General features: G+C 33.2%; 1 long non-coding RNA gene across 8 annotated transcripts in view; it reads left to right on the top strand.

Annotated features, from left to right (window-relative positions):
- The first annotated feature begins 1,767 nt into the window (after positions 1 to 1,767).
- LOC134686859 (uncharacterized) overlaps positions 1,768 to 11,941 on the top strand; it is a 63,278-nt gene continuing 53,104 nt past the window's right edge. For all 8 annotated transcript variants that reach the window (XR_010101671.1, XR_010101669.1, XR_010101668.1 and 5 more), the window contains exons 1-2: positions 1,768 to 1,885; positions 11,364 to 11,424. This is a non-coding gene — a long non-coding RNA (uncharacterized LOC134686859). The remainder of the gene's footprint in view (positions 1,886 to 11,363; positions 11,425 to 11,941) is intronic.

Below are 11,941 nucleotides of genomic sequence, written 5' to 3'. Positions count from 1 at the left end.
ACTGCACTGGCCGTAATTTGGAGATCATTTTGACGAAGTCGAAACAAGAAAAAATCAAGTGGCAAATATTTGATGCATGTTTAGAACGAATAAAATAAAGATCAATTGAAAGGAAAACAAAGAATAAAGGAAATAGGAAAAAAATAAAAGATATTAAAATATAGACACGATGATCTGACCCCTCCCCGAGAAAACCTACTCACACTCGCATATACTTGAAAAAATGTTTCATGGTGTCCCCTCCCAAGACATCGGGGTTCGGGATCCGCCCCTGACGTTTTAACTTAGGAATATTGATGACCTGGACATGAATTCCCAGACATAATTACTGACATATGGGACTCAAATTAACAGTATACTAGTAAATTCTTTCACCATAGACATTTAATACTAGTGAAAAATCCGCCGTCCAGACTGACACATTTATTAGGACTCATTTATCTCTAACATTTGAACAATAAGTATTCGTTCCTTTTGTGACAACCCTGTGATGAAATATAAAGCTCAAACAAACGTTATTATTTTTTTTATCTTTATGGAACTTCTTTCTGGCGATATTTTTGGTGTTGATGCAGAAAACATATATACTCTTTGCTTTATAAAAAGTTCAACTATTCTTTTTTATCAGACATTGCAGTATGCTAGCTAATACTAATCTAGGGAGCAATCATTTGATTTGTATTGGATAGGGGGTTATAGGCTGGATAATGTTGTCCTAGTCTCAGTTTAGCCTGACTTTTTTTTACATAAATAACATCCTACTTTTTTGTTTGGGTCCCCGCTGCCTTTCTTTCAAGAAAAATGCATCCACTTTTGTAGTCAGTGGGCAGTGGCGGATCCAGAAATTTTCATAAGTGGGGGCCCACTGACTGACCTAAGAGGGGGCCCGCTCCAGTCACGCTTCAGTGATTCCCTATATAAGCAACCAAATTTTTTCCCAAAAAGGAAGGGGGTGGGGCGGGCCCCCCTAAATCTGCCTCTGGTGGCCCCCTTATGACAATTTCCTGACCCGCCACTAAACAAGCCTGGTCCTTCATTATGATTTTTTACCCGTTTTTTAAACATTCGCTCATTATAACTATAATTAGGGAGCTACCATTTGATTTTTAGGGGGGGAGGGGGCTAGGATGAAAAATTTTGTCCTGCCTTTTTTTTTAGCTGTAATCTCTGTCCTGCCTTTTTATTTTTCACTCTGTTCGGTCCTGCCTTTTTTTTTTAGTTTATCCTGACTTTGTTTTACCTAAATTGTCGTCCTGACTTTTTTTTTGCAAGTGTCTCATCCTGACTTTTTTTTTACTCAAAACTCCTGTCCTGCCTATTTTTTTCAAATTTCATCCTAGCCCCCCCATAAAAATCAAATGGTAGCTCCCTTAATTGATAGCTGTATTCCGGCTGAACATTGCTCTTTTTTTGTTATCAGTATAATTTTACCTTATTCTTTATTCTGCTTCTGTCTGATTATTTTTTGGTGAAATTGCAGCTATTCATGTTCTTTTAATTTCTGTAATCGGTATATTTCATCAAATTATTTAATTTTACAAATTTTACCAATTCTTTAATTAATTTTCCATTTTCTTTGCGTTCAATTTATATTTTAGCGGAATCCTTTTTTAAGAATCCTTTATTCTCTTTTTTCTGTAGTGCTTGCCCATTTTTCTCTATCTTTTATTTTTTTTGCCAATTAAAATGATTAATTATTCTCTATTCGGTAAACCCCCTAGCCATTTCCTTCACGCTTCATCGAACCACGTGCATTGTGGGCTACTACTGGCGGGAATTTTCTATTGGTCTAATTTTTCAACTCTTGTGGAAGGATCCATTTTGGTATAAAAATAGTGCTCTGAACGGCTGTTAACACATTTGATTTGAAAGTTTCGTCGAAAAGGTAGGTTGTATTCTTTCTTTAAATTTATAAATAATATATGGCCTAGTATATTTTGTTACGCAGTATAAATAGTCAAGTTTTAAAAGTTACACAGTATCGCAATGTTAATTTGAGTTTCATAGAAAACTTTTTTGTAATTCACTTTATAAAAACAGTTTAACATATTTTATAATAAAGATAAGAAGAGAAGATTTCATCTTTTAATATATATTAAATGCTATTGTATTAAGTTTCTGGTTCAACCAAAGAATTGGGCTGAACTCTGCGGATTTTCGATTCGAGTTGACCGGTATGCATGTGCAAATCGATTTGAAATATTATGCCATAGAAAATTAAATTGTTTTATCTAATATTGTTAATTAGAATCTTATCCTGTAACTCAGAAATTTCGCAGTTTTAAAAACCCAACACCGGATAAATGGATTTTTTTGGGGAGGGGGACAACTTAATGTCCCCATTCAAATGCATTGATTGTCCAAACAGAAAGGGGGGGGGGGGTTCCAACTCCTGAACCCTCCCTCTGGATCTGTTACTGATAGTTATCAAAAGTACCAGGATTATAATTTTATACGCCAGACGCGCGTTTCATCTACATAAGACTCATCAGTGACGCTCAGATCAAAATAGTTAAAAAGCCAAATAAATACAAAGTTGAAGAGCATTGAGGATCCAAAATTCCAAAAAGTTGTGCCAAATACGGCTAAGGTAATCTACTCCTGGGGTAAGAAAATCCTTAGTATTTCGAAAAATTCAAAGTTTTGTAAACAGAAAATTTATAAAAATGACCATATAATTGATATTCATGTCAACACCGAAGTGCTGATTACTGGGCTGGTGATACCCTCGGGGACGAAACGTCAACCAGCAGTTGCATCGACCCAGTGGTGTAAATAGTTATCAAAAGTACCAGGATTATAATTTTATACTGACCATGACCATCATCCTGGATGGCCTCTTTTTGAGACAATGTCTTGTATTTATTGACTTGTTTTCATTCTAAATATTCAACATGCATGAACTATTTGCCACTATACATTAAGCAGCCACCAACAGTCAATAAATCATTCATTTTTGTCTTGCTTGACCGAGTCAAAAAGTGAGACATAGGTATGCTTTTTCTGGCGTCATTGCAGACATCAACAATGTATTAGTTTGTGATTTGGTCAAGTTTATGGTGACCCACTAGTGGTAGGTCAAAGCTATTTGGTATGCAGTTGTATTAGTATTGGCACATTTTATTGCCATGGAGATTATTTGGCCCCGCCCCCTCAGTTATTGTCTATTTTGATATATACTATATGCCATAGGTCAATTATATTTGGTGTATGAAATTATTTGATGTTTATTTCACCATGAACTCTTTTTTCATGTGGGGTTTATAAATCTCAGTGTTAAGTTTTTGTGTTTTGGCCTGTTTTTCATGGTTAAGTTTGTCTTCTTAGATACTTTAAGCAATAAGTCACCTATGTTTAATGCATCCATTGATTGTTCAGTGTACATGTCTGTCTGGCAAGGTTCAAGTGACCTTGACCTCATTTTCATGGTTCATTGGTCTATGTTTAGTTTACTTTGAAACTATAACAGTCCGATATGCGATTTAAATAGAACAAAAGAATTCGACCTTTTGAGTTTAGAAGGTAAAAAAGTGAAATGAACTTTGTATATGGTTGTCAAGATGTCACAAAAGTTACTTTCCGTAAAGTCATTATAAATATTTGCATTCACGCTGATTAATTTTCATATTGTACATGTTGTACAATTGTTAACAATGCAACTTGCAACTTGCAAAAAATCAACCATAAGTCAAGTTGTTACGTTATTTAGGGGGTCTCCTTATAAACTGCTACTTTTTTTTGCCCGACATAGAAAAAATCTGGGAAAAATTACAAAAATTGAAAAATAGATTGTCAAATCGTTTAAGCCCATTCCCAAAGTGGCACACCTGAATTATTTGACATTTGTACGCAATTTCAAAGTTGGATGTTGTATGACGGGGTTTTGTTAATTAATTTACGCATTGAACACTACCCGTCCTACATATGCAACATCACATGACTTTTTAGTGGTTAAAACTTTTTTTTTTTAATAATACTTGCATGTTTGACAAGTTTTCTTCTGAAACAATTACAATTACACTGACCGTTATAATTACTGTATTATTTAAAAAGGTTTTGATACATCTTAGTTATACAGTAACCAGGATTGGTTGACCATTGTGAAGTTGAGTTTTTGGGGTAGCATAGATTTATATCGTTGTATTCCTTTTGTTTGTGTTAACCAACTGTACTTTTTAAATTATTTTTTTATAAATCATGTATTGATCTTGTAATTTAGTTTGTTGACTTATTATTTCTTTGGTGTCATAGTTTGGCTATGTTTGTGTTGGAACATACAGTATAATAAGTCGGTAGTTGATTTTTTTTTTATTTCTTGTGACTCTTTGCGTGTTATTTGTTGATTGCTGTTGGTTTTTGTGTCAATCATGCAGTAACATAGTGTGATTTTGTTTTTCTTTTGATGTGTTTGCATCTTAAATTGGGATTGCACTTAGTTATTTCATCGATTTCTTTTGTGTTATACTTTCGATACATTTTATTCAATTTCTATCTTGTAGCATCTTACAATTGTCCTTCGACATAATACGATATTTTTTTGTTCGCCAATATTATTCATACGATTGATACGATTTGAATTTTTTATCTTTATCTTTATCTTTTTCTTTTCTTAATAGTTTATCTACAGTCTAAAATTTGCAAGACATTTAGAGTCTACTTATTTAATTGTTTTACATTGGACTCAATTTTATTACAGTTTATCACATAATGACTCGATTGTATTATAGTACTTTACTTGAATAACCATCCAACTGTTAGTTCTTCACAACTCAGAAACAGGTTCAAGAATATCAAAGTTCTCTTATATTAATTTTTAACGTATACGGTGGCTCACTCTATTTTTCTCATACATGCTCACTATTACAAGTCAAGTACTACACGAGTGTTTTCATATTTCATGTACTACACATGTGGTGGATCCAGAAATTTTCTTAAGCATTAAGGGGGACCCATTGGCTGCCTACATGTAAGAGGGGGCTTGCTCCACTCATGCTTCAGTGATTCCATATCAAATCAACCATTGTTCCCCCACAAACGGGCGGGACTGGGCCCCCTGAAAACCCATCTTTATCTGCCTCTGCTTACATATGTTACTCGAGTGTGAAACATGCAACAATACTTTACCAAAGCAAGCCAGGAAACAATCACTCAACAAGGAAGTAAGTTAATCATTTGATTTCAAAGGGGGTATGGTTTTCTTGTCAGAGCGATGTTTTTTCAATGAATCTTATCCCCACTTTATTTCACAATTTGAAGTTAAATTTTCTCTCCCGTATGTAAATAAACAGCGCAATGACTTTCATTATCTTTTTTATATACATGTATATACAATTGAAGACTTCCTTTGCACTGTACAAACCAATATTCAGTGATTGATCCAGAACTTTACATGGGGGGAGGGGGGGCTGACTTAGATGAGGAGTGCCAGCTCCAGTGTTCAGTGATTCCCTATTTTTTTCCGACAAAAGGCCCCCCCCCCCCTATGTTCTTGAAAAAGTTGTACTCAAACATACTTACTTCCATGTTATTATCTCAAGACTTCGGTCTCTGCACCGAACACTTACCAACAACCAACGGCTTGGGTTAAATTGTACTTACTAGACAGTCTTTTATAATTTGTTACAGTTTTGTACAAGAGTTAGTCCTTTGTTGTTTTAATAATAAAAACGGAACTATTATGATGTTATGGAAAATATCGAGTTTGCTTGATATTGACAAATCAAAAACTCAAGTCACATGTTTACTGTTTTGGATGCTTAAACCTTTGACATATTTTGTAAGTTGAAAAATGAATATATTAAACACATTTTTAGGTGTTAACATTTACGGTTGACTGGCATATTTCATGTAGAATGTATAACCTGTTTTATTTTAAAAAAAAATATGGTTTAAAACAAAATTCCGAAAATTAGGCATATATGTTCTTGAACAGGGCTCCAATTTAAAAAAAAAAAAAAAGAGTTCAGATCAAGTTCTTTGAACAAAGAGAAAATGAAACCAATGGCACTGCTATAGTATACAATCTCAGAAATTATATATAAATTTATTACCCTCAGTATTACAAGACTATGAAGGATGCATTCACATCTCTTATGTAAAAAAAAAAAAAACGAGTTCCTATTGTGGCATAATTTTATTCATATATATTATTTCTCCTACATATCTTTATATATTGCTTTCTTTAGTTCAAATCGGAATCTCAGATTAGCATCTGGTACATTAAAACCTCTCCTCTCTGTTCCATGCCCCTGGTCGACATGTGTACTTCATAATAATTGCTGACTGTCAGATGTATAGCAGAACTTCCACATAAATTCTTGATAAAAGTGCTGTCTATTACCCTTTTCTACACTGCAAACAAATAATCAAACATGCAATTAAAGAGGGGTTGCAATCACATAACTACCAATGTTGAACCGTTGAACCGTTCAACATTGATAGTAAACAAAAATTCGATAAAAAAATGTTGAATGTAAATGGTATGAACCTCCGGTGTTATATTAAAGGACAATATATAAGACTTCTGAGGTTCATATCATTTACATTCAACGGTTTTATCGATTTTTTTTTTACTATGAACTGTTCAACATGAATATTAAAAAAAATCCGATAAAAAAACGTTGAATATGAGTGATGAACCTCCAAAGTCTTATATTATAGCACTACGGTAAATAGAATAACTGAAATCCAGTTTATTAAATGTGGAATGCTATTTTAAACCACTTTATGAGTGTGTGTTATATAATGTTACAATGTAACAAACCTATCAAACACACCGTGAAAATAACATTATCTCCTTTGGAAAAACACACTGTGAAAATAACATTATCTCCCCTGGAAAAACAACAAGACACAAAAAATTGCTTCCTTTTTTTGCCCTATATCACATAAATATGAAAACACATTACATATATCTAAAAAAATATAGGTCACAGATAAGTTTAAAAAGATATTTCAATTTTAATGCCAAAAAAGGCATTTTTTCACCAAATAGAGATAATTTGGAGTTTTTTCTATGACATGTCACCTGGGGCCAACAGGAATTGATTTTTGGGAATGATTTTTGTACCATATGATAAAGTAACAATTACTTAAGGTGGTACCTAATACTACAGGGAGATAACTCGGTAAAATCTGCTAAACGTTTTAATTAAGTCATGTTGTAAAGGAAATATTAAGCTTCTCAATGATCAAAATAAGCATTTGTCGAACTGCTATATAACCAGTGTATTTTTTCTGATAAAACAGTTGGTTCAAATTTTTTGAAATTTTTATATTTTTGTCAAAGGGTCAAAGTAAATACTTTGTCAAAATTTTATGAAAATTAAATGAGCTAAATTAATTTTAGTTAAGGTAATTAATAATATTTGTAATGAAAAATAAATGTTTATTTTTTTTTTTAAATCTGAAAAAACCTGCTTAATAAGTGTCATACCACCAATTACTCCCTCAAATTTAGAACGTATGTGAAAGTAGGCCTACTTGGACAAAAAATAGTGCATTTGATGTCACTGTTCACCTAAACTAACCAACAAATTTGCAGAAATGAAACTTTTGTTGAAAGAGAAATATATTAAGACCATTTTGAGCCAAATTTTACCTGTGTAGGAGTTTGCATTTAAAATTGAAGATTAATGCATCCTACATTTCTTCAAAAATGCTAAAATTATCATTGATACCTGTATCTAGTGTACGTAATGATTTTACGTATCCAATTTTGTCCATGATCAAAGTTCTCAGTTCTGGGAAAGGACCATGAAATTGAAACCGAACATTCAAATTGACAATGTTAAAAATTTGGACATTTGTTTTGTTTCTTAAATATTTTAAATTTATGTCCATGACAAGTCAACATCCAGTTGGGGAAAATGTGACTTTAAAAACTAAAAGTTTTTGACAATGTCATTTTGCAATGTCATTTTGCACAAACAAAGAGCCTAAGGCAGATATGAGCACGCTGATGTGTACACTTTGAATCTAGACTAATGTCAATCATTGGAATGGCCATCTGATTACCATAATTGCCTTTTGTGACGTAGTCTTGGATATTAAAATCGGGATCATAAATAAAATGTCTGGCTGGCTCAAAAAAAATTTGGGAGCCTTGGTTAATATCCCTGAACATAAAGGAATAAGGGGCCAAAAATCATCAGCAATAATGTTCAGCAAAGTAAGATATGAATTATTTCTGTTGTATTTAGTAACTCTGCAGGACCAGTGTAATAAATTTTACAAAATGTTGACCTTGAAAGATCAAAATAAACAAAGATTTCAACATTGACATCTATTTTTATTATGCCCCACCTATGATAGTAGAGGGGCATTATGTTTTCTGGTCTGTCTGTCTGTTCGTTCGTTTGTCTGTCTGTCTGTTCGTCTATCCGTCCGTTCGTTCGTTCATCTGTCCAGTTTAAGGTTTAAGTTTTTGGTCAAGGTAGTTTTTGATGAAGTTGAAGTCCAATCAACCTTAAACTTAGTATATATATGTTCCAAATGATATGATCTTTCTAATTTTAATGTCAAATTAGAGTTCTGACCCCAATTTCACAGTCCACTGAACATAGAAATGATAGTGCCAGTTTCAGGTCAAAATTTTTGGTTGGTAGTTTTTGATGATAGTGCGAATGGGGCATCCATGTACAGGGGACACATTCTTGTTTTTATACGCCCATCAAAATTTATGGTATACACATGTCCGTCCGTCTGTCTGTCCGGCGTGAACATGTCGCATTGTAACTTGAGAACGACTTATCGAAATTTCATGAAACTTAATATAGTTGTTTCTTATGATGGTCAAATGATCTGTATACTTTTTGGTGAAAATTAAATTTAAACTTTTTGATTTACAGCACTTTGTAACTAAAACAGGGGTGTTTTTTCACATGTCGCACTGTATCTCAAAAGTAATTCTTGATTATGGCTTAAAACTTGAAACACTTCTTAGTTATATTAATCTTAATATCTGGATACTTTTTGGTGATGATTCAAAATTTTGTAAAAAAGGGGGAGGTTTTTTTTACATGTCGCGCCATATCTCAAAATTGATTTATGATAATTGCTACAAACTTTACACATGTCTTCGTTATATTAATCTTAAGATCTGTATACTTTTTGATGATGAATCAAAATTTCATTTTTGAGTGATTGAGTATTTTGTAAAAAAGGGGGAGGTTTTTTTTACATATTGTGCCGTATCTCTTTAACAATTTATGATTATTGCTTAAAACTTTGCACACTTCTTTGTTACATTCAACTAAAGATCTGTATACTTTTTGGTGATGATTCAAAATTTTATTTTTGAGTTGTTGAGTATTTTGTTAAACAGGGGAGGTTTTTTTTACATGTCGCGCCGTATCTCAAAAATAATTTATGATTATTGCTTAAAACTTTACGCACTGCTTTGTTATATTAATCTAAAGATCTGTATACTTTTTGGTTTTGATTCAAAATTTTATTTTAGTGATATTTAGTTTTTTGTAAAAAAAACCCAGGGTGGGTGGTTTCCCGCCGTGTCTCAAAAACTATATATGGTTATTGCTTAAAACTTTCTCAGGAACTATTTATGATTATTGCATATAATTTCCACATAAGACGTTGGGCGTATCATGGCGCAGCTGGTTATTAATTTAAAGAACACTGTAAATTCAGAAATTATTGCGTGAATTTATTATTGCGATTTTGTCATTTTACATTTGAATGCGATTTTAATTTTTACGATTTTGAAAAGTCATGCTTAATTCAGTTAAAATATTACAAAATGCGAGTTTTAATTATTGCATTTACAACTCTGTCTCATTATTCGCATTAATAAAAACCTCACAATAATTTCTGAATTTACAGTATATAGAGGCATATATGAATGAAATGAGATGAAATAAATTGACTGCATTTCCCAATGACAATCACAAACTTGTTTTACGAACTTTAAACAAATAATAATCTTAAAAACGATCAAACACAGGGGTTTGTTAAATAAGAAAAACGCATAACAAATCACTTACAAACAAACAGTGCATCGCAACAAAATTACTGAGAATTATCAAAAATTACACGCTTACCACAGCGTTATATATTCAAAAACTCTGGGGAGAACACTGCAGTTGTATTACCTAGGCACATCTCATTTCTTTGGAGATTATTTGGCCTTGCCCTTCTGTTGAGGTTGCACTTGCATTTGTTAAGTTTAGCTGGATCATATCTAAATTTATCGCTTACATGTAAGTAAACAAAATCGTGGTTAAAATTAGGAGTAAGCTTCTCTTGAACTGAATTTTAATGTGCGTATTGTTATGCGTTTACTTTTCTACATTGGCTAGAGGTAAAGGAGGAGGGTTGAGATCTCATAATAGATATAGGAAGATGTGGTGTGAGTGCCAATGAGACAACTCTCCATCCAAATAACAATTTAAAAAGTAAACCATTATAGGTTAAAGTACGGCCTTCAACACAGAGCCTTGGCTCACACCGAACAACAAGCTATAAAGGGCCCCAAAATAACTAGTGTAAAACCATTCAAACGGGAAAACCAACGGTCTAATCTATGTAAACATAAACATGTTTAACCCAGCTGCATTTGTGCGCCTGTCCCAAGTCGCGAACCTCTGGCCTTTGTTAGTCTTGAATTATTTTAATTATACCCCCGCTTTAAAAAAGGGGGGTATACTGTTTTACCTGTGTCTGTCTGTCCGTCCGTCCGTCAGTCAGTCAGTCTGTCCCATGAATATTTTTCGTCGCATTTTTCTCAGGAACTACAATACAAGGATTTCTGAAATTTGGTTTCAGGGTTTATCTTAGTCAGCTATACCGTGTGATGCGTTTTCAGATTGATCACTTGACAACTCTCTGTTTACCGAACACTTGTATGATTTTACACATGATAGCCGAGTTGAAAATTTTCGTCACATTTTTCTCAGGAACTACAATACAAGGATTTCCGAAATTTGGTTTCAGGATTTATATAAGTCAGCTATACCGTGTGATGCGTTTTCAGATTCATCACTCAACAACTTCCTGTTTACCGAACAATATTTTATACCGAACTAACATTTTTACACTATTAATATTATCCACTTGCGGCAGGGGTATCATCAGTGAGCAGTAGCTCGCAGTTTCACTTGTTTTAGTTTCTTGTGTATAATTTGGAGTTTAGTATGGGGTTCATTATCACTGAACTATATTAATATTTGTTTAGGGGCTAGCTGAAAGACGCCTCCAGGTGCGGGAACTTCTCGCTATATTGAAGACCTGTTGGTGACCTTCTGCTGTTGTTTTTTTTATGATCGGGTTGTTTCTTTGACACATTCCCTGTTTCCATTCTCAATTTTTTTTCCAACATTTATATTTGCAAATTTGATATTTTACAGAAATCTAATAACTGTAGCAGAAAATTTGAACAACCTAAGGTTTAGAGAAAGCAATGTAAAGGTAATGTATAACAAAAAAGTATGGTAATTAAGAATATTAGCTATTAACATACATGGTGATTAGTTTTTTGTTGCATCATTCGTATCACAAGATACTTAAGTGCCAGTCTGCCTAAGAATTGGGCAGTGGTGAAAACATGCCCAAAAACACCCACCTAATTTGACAATGATTTCAGTGCATAATATGTAGTTATGCACAAAAATAACATTCATTTCCGTTTTCCTTTCTGGTAATAGAAGATACAATTTGGTTGATATGCACTAGGAATTCACGAATAAGGGGAGATAACTCTGAAATTTGCTATCCAAGTTATTTGATATTACCAGACACACACAAACGAAAGATTAATAATTTTTAACTCGGGATGATGTTAAGTATTAAATAGCATGATTAGCTCGGGTTATTTCTGATCATGTTTTGATTTTTACCTAAATTGCCTGATTTTTACAAAGACTGGTACTTAAGGATGTATTCTTCTGACTTTTCAGTCTCGTTCAGTCTCGTTGAAATCTCGTTC

The sequence above is a fragment of the Mytilus trossulus genome, chromosome 10 (assembly GCF_036588685.1).
Source record: "Mytilus trossulus isolate FHL-02 chromosome 10, PNRI_Mtr1.1.1.hap1, whole genome shotgun sequence".
NCBI classification, from domain to species: Eukaryota; Metazoa; Mollusca; class Bivalvia; order Mytilida; family Mytilidae; genus Mytilus; species Mytilus trossulus.
The sequence above is the reverse complement of the archived record's forward strand: the minus strand, read 5'-3'. Positions and strand labels throughout refer to the sequence as shown.